We start from the raw sequence: 8,125 nt of genomic DNA, 5'->3' as shown, positions 1-8,125 counted from the left end.
CCCTGTCACTAGATCGAGAGAAAACGTCGACGTTCACTCGGTGCTATTCACTGACAGTAAAAAGTAAAGTTATCGTATGCACTGCTGCTTTGCTTAATAAAGGAGATAAATGAAGGAGACTTCCCCACAATCTTGACAATTCCTCATTTCAGACCATAACACAGTTGCTAGTTGTGGCCTCTCAGCTCTTACCAACCGTGTAGCCCCTTCAAGGACGCCCGCAGACTTTTGGTGGCCTCTCTTCCTAGCCTTCTCAACCGACCCTTCATTGTAGAATCGCCTCTCGGCAGATTCACAGCCCTACTGTATTTTTCTAGGGCTACGATTTACAATAACTGTACTACGATGGCGATATAATGATACCATGAGTCTACTTTCTTGACTGTCAGGAAAATGCACAAAATACAAACATCTTGAAATGTGTATTTCTCAAGATAAACAAGCATAAAGAGACATGCTAAAACAATGTGCATCCTTTCTTTTTCAATAACAATATTAACAAAAGTAATCTTTGTAAAATAGACACTTTTGCTTTGCTCAACAACAAATGAAACAAACGGAACAATTAATAGGCAAGAAAAATACAAATTTGTATTAAAATAATGCATTTTATATGCCCTTTTAAACAGCCATTTAAATGGATGTGGTTGTTCAAAATTTACTTGATACTGCCTCTCTTAAGGTCTGCATCTCGAAACTCTCTACACTTCTGATACTCATGTGACCATATGCGACACATGCGCTACTGCCCAACACACCCACTGGTCATACCTTTGTGGACGCTGTTATGACTTAAAGCGCTTAATGCATCCATGGGGTAGCGTAATTCAGAGGTCGATTCAACGTAGATTCAACACCAAGAAGCCCAAACGCAAATTAGAATGAGGATGGCGGATGGATGAGTGACGTCAGTGCCTGAGGGTGAAGCAACATAAGAGAAGGACCGCCGTAGTAGGAAGGAGAGTAGTGGAAGAAATCAGGTTGCTTGGCAACAGCATTAAACACAGATACACCCGCAACATACATTTTCAGCATTAATTATTACATGACATAATACGCCTTTAACACTGTTAGGTGCCGTTTTTTACTTGAAAAAACGATCTGTCAGTTTTACCACACTCTCAAGCAAAATGTTTCTTCTTATCCCGTGTGGTGGCTCTCTCTGAATCCATATTTAAGGCTGTTTGACTCCCTCTGCCCTTCTGTACATGGGAATGACACACTTGCACAGACAAACCTGTTCTTCCCAGCCGACAGAGTTGAACTGAAAGCTCAGCACGCGCAGTGGGCACGTGGTTACAAAAATTCGAGGGGCACAACCCCGCGCCCTGCTACAGCTTGCGGGACTTCAAGCTCGAAACGACAACCGGGCATGCGCCCCTCGCGCAGGGAACACCACGGCTACCACAACCCAGCTTAGTCTACTGAAGGATACACTAATTCTCTAAAAGAATGTGTGTCATCTGGTTTTGGTTGAGACGTGCGAGAGCGCTGTCTTCACGTCGCTCTCGCGTCAGTGTTCATTGGGTTGAGCTCTGGTGACTGTGAAGCCATAGTGTATGATGCACCTCATTTTATACTCATTAACCTTCCAGTGCCCCCTTGTGCTCTGCAGGAAGCACTGCACTCATAATTTTGTAAATCATATGTTAGCTGAGATGGTTACATAAGAATTTCAGTTCACACTGAAAAAACAACCACCTGATTCCTGTGACGGACACAAGCAGGCAGCCCGCCATTCTCTCGGTCTGCGGGATCTTTGTCATATATGGCACAGACACCCTAGCCCTCATATTATTTGTTGCTGTTGTTGAAGTTAATTTTCTTCTCTGATAACAAGCGGCAAAATCAACAGTGACCAATTCAATTTTCCACATCCACGACTGTTCGGCCACGCCAGCCTAAAAACCCCACATCCTGCTGATAAGCGTCTCCACACACCGGGGAAAGTTGGTGCCAAAAGGTTTGCACAGCTCTCTTTGACCTTGGCATGATTGCCCGTGAGCACTTTAATTTAATCAGCTCCCCAAGCTTGAAGCTGTGCATTGTTAAAGGGGAGCAGGACCGTGCGAGCACTATACCACACACGTCCACACATGCCGCACGCGACACAGGCACATAAGGCATACTTCTTCACGTGCGAAGACAAGGTTAGCGTTAAACCAAAGCTCCCGACCTGGCCTCACATCCACACAAAGGCCAACAGACAGAGAGTTTGTGCCAGGCATCTCCACAAACAGGCCCACTCTAATTATGTCATCAATCAGGGACGAGATGACGGGCAGGTACTCAATTATGGCCATTGGAATGCGCGCGGGGTCTTCCACCGTGCCATCCTGTCATCTCAGGCAGGCAACCAGGACGTACACATCATGAACTTGGTAATGCATACAGCCATTGTCAAGAACCCAAGAATGTTACAGCGGTATTCTTGCTGCACCCTGAGTTATCTTCTACTTGTAAATGCACGTTGTAAATGTTAATATTGCATAATGGCAATTTAGTACTGAAAGGTCTTCTTTGCTGTCATGGCTAAAATTATTTTTTTTAATGATAGTTACGTTTGTTGTCCTCTGTTCCTCAAACATGAAAGGATAGGAATTAGCTTGGTCACTGTTTTATGGTTTAAATTGGCCTAATGAACAGCTATGCTAATTAGAAACACACACACATTTGATTCCATTTAAATCAAAGGAGATGTAACTGGTACATTAGCACTATGTTTCAATTCACATTATAATTATCAAATAAGCTTGCTAAATTCAGGCTCGAGCCTAAGGACCTCCCTTCATCCCGGGGCCGGAGAAAAAAGGTTGGGGACGATAAAACTTGATTTTGGAATGATAGGTGAATAAAAAACCCTGCTAACGTACAATGAAATGAAACTGACAGCACACACAGGTCTTATGAAACCTACCAATTTTTAACTTTCCATTAAGTAAGCAACACAGCACAAGAACGCAGAGCCAAACCCAGGTCCCCCAGCCTCTGACCTCTTGAGCTGCAACGGGGAATTCAACCGGTCAGCGACTATTGTTTTGTTTATTGTTACGTTACACGTTACTAACGTTAGCTGGCTTAATGGTAAGTTACAGTTAACGCTAAATCTCTTCATTGCAATTAACCCTTGGCAACATGCTGCGTATGTCCCCATTAAAGGTGCAGATTGTCCAGCACTCTTCCCAACTTTTAGGACAACATCACGCTAGTTTTTGGATACCCTTGTGTAAACTTGTTTTGCATAGGGCGCTTTGTGTTATTTTAACTACTGATAATGTAGAAAACGGATTTTATTTTGGTCCACACACATTTTGGGCCGCTTAGATTGTATTTGTGACGGTTATCACAAGGAAAAAGGTGAAAACGTTATAAGAGCCCTGGCTAAAAATTGCTAAGCTAAGAAAAATATATCCAGCATTTTAAATCCATCCCTTTTCCTTTTCTTTTTTAAAATAATTGGATGTGTGGATAGGTGTTTTAGGGTCAGGTGTGCGTCATGTTCCACCCCATTCAAACCAAGGCAAGCGGTGGGGACGCAATACACAATGCAGGCAACTGCAGAGGTGGGAATGCAAGTGTGTAATACATGCAAGCACCAATATTTAATTTATTGACAGTTGGTGACAAAAATGCACCAGAACGATAGATAAATACCCCACAGTAGCGTGGACGCTATAAACGCCATAGAAAGTACACCAGTATGAATTTCATTGTTGACTACACCATGCTGACCGTATTCCAGTGTGTCATCATAGACGTAAAGCCATTACATCAGTTACAGTTTTTAAACCAATCACAGAAGGAGAGTATCATTCATTCACGAATGGAAGATGAATTGACACTTGCATGTAATCATTGCATTTATCAAGGATGCAGACACATATGGAATCCACAAATTTGTTAGTGAGATGCAGAGCCCGTCATCAGGCATCATTTTTCCCATCAGACCTATTAGAGCCAGCTCAATGACTTGTATCATGTTTGGTTACAAATGAATCACACTGGAATTAATGATGTTCGTTACTGTGCTAGCCCACTTGTGAGATGCTAACTGCACTCATTAGCCCCTGAACGGGGCAGGCGTGAAATGGGCGCCCACTGCGTGTCAGTGCTAGTCTCTGCCTCGATGTGCACCGCACAGCATTATCACTGCTGTTTGGACAGCCAGCTGATGTATAGGGGCAGAAATGCACTAAATGATTAATTTGATTAGCATTGGATTGGTTATTTTTCTTGGTTAAGACAACCTGTGCCTCTCTGCAGAGCGGGGGTTGAGTGTGGTTAAGAGTCTGTAAAGACCCCCCCACCCCCCCCCCACCCACAAGTGAAGTAAGATGAAGCCAACACAAATGCAGATAGATTCTTCCCCAAGCTGGATCGGTAACAGTGGAGAGATATCCTTGGAACACCGTGTGAGTGCTGGCCTACTGTTTGCGTGTGCACTTCTCTAATCTAGCATTTGCATTGAAATGAATGCAGTATGGATGCTACAGAGTTAGCCTGGAAGCAGAAGAATCTGCCAACTCGTTTCATATGCTATGGCAGATACGTCTTGCCACCCTCCCATTTACTGCCAATTCATTGTCAAACACAACCACTGGTAGGAACTAATGCTAGATTGATTACTACTGTGTAAGCCATATTGTAGCGCACTTTTATTCAGGACTGCTTCTCAAGCTCTGAAGGAAAGAGTAGCTGAGAAAACCACGATTTGTTGACAGAAACAGTATGAAACCCTTTTATCTTCAGCCCTCTTGGTACCTGTCGAAAGATAATAACGTACTTCAGTTTCAAGGGTTTAACAAGTGGAAGCCTCGTTCTTTCTCTACTCCTTTCTTTTTCTGATAATTGGGAAACAATGTCAAAAAAATGCATGCTAGTGGAAATCAAGAGGCTGATCAACGAATGCTTGCTCTCAAGGCTTTTCGTTCGTTACCCTCTTATATATATATATATGTTACCGCAAAGCACCCTGACAATGTGGTCATCTTCATTTTTCATTTCTGTCCTGTGTCACTCAACATATTACTTTGACCACTTTAACTGCGAGGATGGCATGTAACGTTGACTTACAGTAACCTTCAATGCCAGCCGTATTGAAACGTGTTGAAAGCAGACTTTAATAACTTCTGCATTAAAGGATAGCTGGAGTATTTGGCACACAGTAATAAGTAGCATCATCGAGATTCAAAGAGAAGCAACCGATGACTTGGTAATTCAAAATGTTGTTATGAATGAGTACTCCACAGCTACGGCTGCCTGATAACATCACAGTGTTGTGGGAGCTCAGTTTCACACTGCATGACTTGGCTAGTACCAGTCGAATTTAAGATTCAGAGGTCCTGTGCTATCAGTATGACTGATCACCTGCCTCGGTGCTGAACTAGCACAAACTATTGATGTGCGTTGTATTGGCTGCATGATCTAACGTCTTACTTTAGCCATGCGTCTTCTGGAATAATTGCAATGTCCATAAGATTGTCTAGTTTTATGGACAGTTTTTTGATCCACGTATTGAGATTATGACAAAAGATACCAAAAACATAAATTGCCTTGTTGCTAACTTTAATTCCAATCTATATGGAAGTAATTTTAAAAGATGTCTATTGTGAAGTGTCTGGGCTTTTTATATTTTGTGGGAAGGTTCTACATTGTAAACTCCAGTGAGCAACACTATGATAAATATGTTTTACACTTGACTGACTCTACATCATATTGTCCTCCCTTTTTCTCTGTAGTTATTGCCCTTTTATGATGTTAATGTTTTCCAAACCTACATTTTTGCACATGAGATCCTTCAATGGCAAAGCCTCATATCATAATTCTGAGCACTTAATTAGTCACACCAGGGAGACGATAGGCCAGCCAGCTTAGAGAGCCATTGAGAGTTCGAGAGAGATAGAAGACAACAGTGTAGAAAGAGAGTGTTCAGCACAGATTTGATATATATATATATACATACATACATAGCCTATATATAAACTAGACTATAGATCGACAGTATTGATAGATATATTTCGAGAGGGAGAGATAATAAGCTATAGCTAGCATACCGGTATAGCTAGCAAACTATCTAGCTATAGGTTAGTAAGGTGACCAATTTCTCGACAAAATCCGGGCCATTTTCAGCTCAGAATGTATTACCTCCAAAACAAGTAATGTTTTTATTTTGTAAAACTTAAACACGGACACTAAACCAGAGCTGTTCTTATGAGGGCTGAGCCCCCCCAGAGTATGATCCTAGACCCACCCTGCTGCTACTTCTACTCCACTCCACTACACCTCAAGATAGAAAGTCCTATATTTCAAGATAAAAAATCCCTTATACTTCAAGATAAAAAGTCCTAATATTTCAAGATAAAGTCCTAACATTTCAAGATAGAAAGCCTTAATATTTTAAAATAGAAAGTCCTAATAGTCCTAATATTTCAAGATAGAAAGTCTAATATTTCAAGATAGAAGTCTCAATATTTGATAATTTGTAATGTTTACGGAACTACTGACAGCTTTTGCTTTATGCTCAGGCTTGTTTTCTGCAACAGCTCCTTGAGAATCAGATACAATAAAAACTACTGAGGACATATTTTCCTTTGACATTGATGCAGTATTAAACGAGATCGCTGCATTTAAGTTAATAGGATAATTGTCCAGCTTGTTTTACGTTCATAAAAGTGCTTGTTAGCTGCTAACAGACTCAGATTATCTAGGTGTCTGACAAAATTATTGAAGGATTTCTAGGAGGTCGACCTTTCTGTTAAAGATTAAGATCCTTTTTAAAACTAAAAGTCCGCGAAATTGCGTACGCTAAACGCACCAGCTCCATGTAAATAATCAGTGATTAGCATCGTAAAACACGGCTTCTAAAACATCTCTGAGCACCGCTGGCTCTGGCTCCTGAACCGCGTGTGTTGGGTGTGCGATATCGGCTACGTTTTGTCAGTTTTTTCTTACTTTCATTCCAATTTCAGGTCTTTCAGTCACAGTGAAACCGGGGACATTTCCGGACAGATCCAGCCGCGGGACAGGTAGCCAAAATCGGGGCCTGTCCCGGAAACCGGGACGTCTGGTCACCCTAGGTTAGAGATCTGAAAAGATCTGAAAGTGAAACACAGGTCAGACGGGGGATGTTGTTCGGCTTTTCACAGTTTAGAGCTAGCTAACGCTACGCCGGCGGCCGTTAGCACAACAGCGTTGCCTAACCTGCTAGGTAAATATTACGACTGCCTTTGGTGTTGCTTATCTGTATATGCGCCCATGTTATCACCATGTGGCATTAGTGCACCTTTTGTACCATAATTGTTGAATGGAATAATAAGCTTCGCTCCTACGAGATGGGTGGGTTTTGTTACGTTACACACAAAGCTACTGGCTATAGTTCCTGTACGATGCTAGCGGATTAACGTTGTGTAGCCAGCAACTTGGCAGTAGAGTTTTAGTAAACTAACCACGACAGCGTTGTCGCCCACAATCAACCTGCAGTGATGTTTGAAATGGGACACGCATATCTTTTCTTTCCCCTAAGATCCTGGACATTATTTTCATTTATGACGTTAAAAATAAATAAGTAGCCAGTGTGAGCGGTATGAGCTTCCCAGCGGAGGCTACTCGCCTACACACCGCTCTCCACCGCAGCTTCGCCGCCACACACACACCGGCCAAACAGCGACACGTTTTCACCGGAGTTAGAGGTAACACTTAGAAATAACACTCGGGATGCCTTCTATTACTATACGAGATAAATTACCAGTACTTATCTGACTAACAACATGATCCCTGTCACTAGATCGAGAGAAAACGTCGACGTTCACTCGGTGCTATTCACTGACATAAAAAGAAAGTTATCGTATGCACTGCTGCTTTGCTAATAAATAAGGAGAATAAGGCTCCCCCAATCTTGACAATTCCTCATTTGCCCTCTCACGTCTGTCAGGTTGGTATTATTCGGCTGCTGCCTTTCCTTCCTCTCTTCCATCGTCCACCGTAGTTCTAGTGCCAGGCTGAGACCTAACTCCCTTGAGTGACGTCATCGCCGAATTGACTCCATAAACCCGCGATAACCAAAATGACCAAAACTAACTTTTAATCATTTGAGACTTTTTTAAAAATGAATACAGATCTTAGTGCG

General features: G+C 42.2%; 2 long non-coding RNA genes across 2 annotated transcripts in view; one reads left to right on the top strand and one right to left on the bottom strand.

Annotated features, from left to right (window-relative positions):
• The window catches only part of LOC116706576 (uncharacterized), a 4,844-nt gene extending 4,248 nt beyond the window's left edge, over positions 1–596 (bottom strand). The window contains exons 1-2 of the long non-coding RNA XR_004336279.1: positions 586–596; positions 501–509 (exon numbers count right to left, since the gene is read on the bottom strand). This is a non-coding gene — a long non-coding RNA (uncharacterized LOC116706576). The remainder of the gene's footprint in view (positions 1–500; positions 510–585) is intronic.
• LOC116706575 (uncharacterized) overlaps positions 1–4,706 on the top strand; it is a 19,657-nt gene extending 14,951 nt beyond the window's left edge. The window contains exon 3 of the long non-coding RNA XR_004336278.1: positions 4,696–4,706. This is a non-coding gene — a long non-coding RNA (uncharacterized LOC116706575). The remainder of the gene's footprint in view (positions 1–4,695) is intronic.
• Positions 4,707–8,125: the final 3,419 nt, after the last annotated feature.

This window comes from Etheostoma spectabile, chromosome 18 (genome assembly GCF_008692095.1).
Source record: "Etheostoma spectabile isolate EspeVRDwgs_2016 chromosome 18, UIUC_Espe_1.0, whole genome shotgun sequence".
In the NCBI taxonomy this organism is placed as follows: domain Eukaryota; kingdom Metazoa; phylum Chordata; class Actinopteri; order Perciformes; family Percidae; genus Etheostoma; species Etheostoma spectabile.
This window is presented reverse-complemented; position numbering and strand designations above follow the sequence as displayed.